Source organism: Argentina anserina, chromosome 7 (assembly GCF_933775445.1).
Source record: "Argentina anserina chromosome 7, drPotAnse1.1, whole genome shotgun sequence".
Classification (NCBI taxonomy): domain Eukaryota; kingdom Viridiplantae; phylum Streptophyta; class Magnoliopsida; order Rosales; family Rosaceae; genus Argentina; species Argentina anserina.
Window position 1 is genome coordinate 3,178,455 of NC_065878.1, and position 3,160 is coordinate 3,181,614.

Here is a 3,160-nt window from a genome sequence, read left to right on the forward strand (position 1 = left end):
AAATACGAAGTGGTGAAAATAATAAAGGGTAATTTGGTGGGTTAAATTCGTTTATTGGGTATGAAACCTATTTGTTTCACCCATATTAATACGAAAATTCAAATTCCTTCACTGCCCACACCTTATCAAAAAAAGGTATTGGAAGGCAAAGAAATATCTAGCGATCTATCTATTCTCCCGCGATCGTACTTGTGAAAGTTGACGATCCAGATGTAGTTGGTGGAGATGGCGATCGTGTTGAAATCGTAGAGGGATCAAGGAATATCATTGAAAGTTGACGATCCAATGGTCTTAATAAGTCTCCTAATTCCCCTCTGATGAACTTAAGTTAGGACAGAGCTCGACTATTACATGAAAACCCAGACTTCATATTTGGTCATGTACGAGTATTGTAGTTGTTCACAAAATAATGTCGAATGCTAAGCTGAGACAATGTTGTGTTGTTGCCTATGTTGAATACATGTGTGGGTGGTGAAGGAATTTGTGTTTTCATATTCATATGATGAACCCGAAATTGCTTTTCGAATGAGGTGAGTACCAGATTATTACTGACAATGTTAAGTGGCCTATGTCTTGTGTTGGTTGGGTTCATGACCCGAATTTTTTTCTTCTGACAGATATGGAAGAGATTGATGAGGTAGAATTGTTGGATAAAAATTGGCTATGTTTCACGAAAGAGAAACACCACACAGTAATATCATCAGATGAAGAGGATAGCGGGGAATAAGACGAATATGACCAGGAAGATGCCGCATATGAAATGGAAGACGAAGCTATTACAACTGAAGATGAAGATGAAGACATTAGAATTGAAGATGTAGAAGGGGGAGGCAAAGGAGAGGGAGAAGGTTCCGATGGTGAGAGCATATTTAATTACAGATGGTATAAAGAACTGAAGGGAAGAGACATGAAGTCTCTTTTTCATTTGAAGACGTGAAGCACTTACGATTTCAAAGTTTGAAAGAAGCCGAACAACTCTACGTATTTTATGCATATGTTGTTGGTTTCAACACAAGGAAGTATAAGATTGATCGCATAACTCTAAAAACTGGTGAGAAGGTTATTAGCCGGAGGGGATGTTGCTGTTCAAAAGAGGGTTTGCCGAAAAATATGAAAGGAAATCAGGAAGGAGTCCCACACAACATAGTGGTCGATGAGAAGGAGCAATTGATTGCAGAAGAGGGGGGGGGGGTGTGTAAAAAACAAGAAGAGGAAGCAGTGTCCCCCGCTGAATGAGGTTGAATATGCCGGAGAAGAGTGTGGAAATGGGGTGAAATCAAAAGAGGTTGTTTCCCAAAATAAGAAGAGGAATGGAAAAACAGTTGAGCAGTCAGAACCTGTAGAGGCGTCAAAGGAACATCGAAGGGAAGACGAGACACCATGGAACCGGAATAAGAAGAAGAAGGTAGCGACACGTGGTATAAAGTACTCAAGATGCGGATGTGGAGTTGTGTTCTTGTTGAAACTTGATAAGAAGACGATGGAATACGTAGTTTCCCATTTTGTGACAGAGCACAACCACGAGGTTGCAAAACCCACATAGAAGCGTTTTCTACGTTCTTTCCTTGAGGTGACTGATGAAGACATCAATGTTGTTGAAGCCTTGCAGAAAGCCCAAGTTCCCACAAGCATTGCATATGAATTTCTTGTACTATAGGCCAGCGGACCTGAATACATGGGTTTTTTGTTGAAGGACTTGTATATTAAATTGGTTGCAAAGAGAAGAGAATCAGTTGGAATGGGCGATGCCCAAGCCTGCATTAATTGGTTGGAAATGAAAGGAAGAAAGGAACCAAGATTTTTCTATAGATACACTAGAGATGCTGAAGGTAGGCTGACAAACTTGTTTTGGAGGGATTGTGAATCCCTAACCGACTACAAAGCATTCGGTGATGTTCTAATTATAGGCGCTACGTATAGCACAAACAAATACAGTTCTCCAGTATTTGCAGGTTCCAACAATCACAGAGGGACTGTCATATTTGCTTGTGCAGTGGTTAAGAATGAGAGAAAGTAGACATTTTCTTGGGTGATTGATAAATTTTTCCAAAGCATGGAGAACAAGTTTCCTCTGACGGTGTTAACGGACAGAGACGGTGTTATATGGAGGGTGCTTGCGAGTAAGATGTTAAATTTGCGGCACAGGTTATGTTCCTGGCATGTATCTAGAAATGTGGGGCAAAGTGTTAGCAAACAGGAAGCTAAAACTTTTGTTTCAAATATGATATATGCTTCGTATTCAGAAGATGAGTGGGAGGAGGTTTGGAATATAAGGTTGGCAGGGTATGGTCTGACAGACAATGAATGGCTAAAAAATATATATGACAAGCGGGAAAGGTAGGCAGAGGCGTTTTTCAGGGGGTATTTATGTGAGGGGATGTTCAGAACACAACAATGTGAGATAACAAATGCCAAATTGAAGAGACGCATCAGGCGGTTCACACGGTAACTTGATTTCGTGATTAAGTTCTGCGCAAGTATTTCCATTCTGAGAAATCGGTGTGCCCTTGACTTGAAAAAGTCAAGGAACCATACAAGAAAATGGGAGACCTTTTCGCATTGTCTTGAGGAACATGCATTCCATAAGTATAGTGATGATATATTTGTTGTTGTGAAGGGTCAAATGTTGAAGGTCAAGTACTTTACTGTTAGGAGTGGGGTACGTATCGGGGGCCTTGATAGCTGGATGTTTCATGTCACACAATACAACAAACCCGGTCGTGCTTGGACTGTGACATTTGTGAATGACATATATTCGTGCTCCTACATGCAAATGAAATCTGATGGGATACCATGCGGTCACATATTCAGTGTTTTGAAATACAAAGACGTGACGGTGTACCCAGAGTCACTTGTTCTTGGATTTGGATTTTTCTTTACCTAAAACTAAAAACGTACTAGTATAAATATGGATTGATACATATATTCTAAACAAACTAAATAACATGAGGATGAATAAGAAAGTACTTACTTGAGCTTTCAACATTCTTCCTTTTAGAAGAGGTGCGTAAGAGGGCTCATCAAATCTCATATCATCATCCAACAAATGAACATCATCTATTGTTGACTCATCTAGTGGCTCTACACATATAGGAACTCTAATTGACAAATTTTGTTCATAACATTCAATCGGTACATTCCTTATAGCTTCTACCTCAAA